Genomic DNA, 776 nt, shown 5'->3' on the forward strand with positions numbered 1-776 from the left:
TATAACTACCCCCTTAATTAGCTCCATAATGGAGGTTAGTTGCCCTATTAAGTGGAGGACCGTTTCAAGGATTTGAAATGGTCAAACGCGACATTCGCGTTGAAGAGATTGTCAATTATAATCTTTTATTTTTATTTTTGAACTTTTGTGAGGATCGTCAGATTGTAATCCTTACATTTAGCTCTTGATAATATGAGATTCGTCAATTTGTAACTCCCGATGTTGATTGTGAAGGCTGTTGAATTAGAACTTTCATCAGTTGTTGTGAAGGTCGTCAGATTGTAACATTCATCAGTCTATGTGAAAGTCTTCAAATTATAACCTTCTGAAAGTCGTCAGATTGTAACTTTTATCATCGGTGTTTTGATGGGGATCAGCTATCTATTGTGATTTTTTGACCGCCTACAGAACCCCCTCCAAAGTTTTCGAAAGTTCGCGGTTGACTGGGACAAATTTTCGGAATACTTTGGATCTCAACTCTGATCTTGGAGCTGTTGATTCCTTGTGGTAAAGGATTTGTTCTCTGCACTTGCTTCGAAGGCATCTTGGTTGAAGGGATTTGCTACGTAGGACCTGTGTGAAGGTATGCGCCATAATCCTGCTTCTGGAATGTGGGGGTGGACCCTACATTTTGAACTTGAGATACGGGTCTCACCCTTGCATGTTGAATTTGGAACACGGGTGTGACCTCTTTGACTTAAGATATTGAAGTGGCTTCCGTGCATTTTTGACTAAGCCTTTGAGACTTGTCTTTGGCTCATCTGTTTTAAGTCTCG

This window comes from Asparagus officinalis, chromosome 6, assembly GCF_001876935.1.
Source record: "Asparagus officinalis chromosome 6, Aspof.V1, whole genome shotgun sequence".
Classification (NCBI taxonomy): Eukaryota; Viridiplantae; Streptophyta; class Magnoliopsida; order Asparagales; family Asparagaceae; genus Asparagus; species Asparagus officinalis.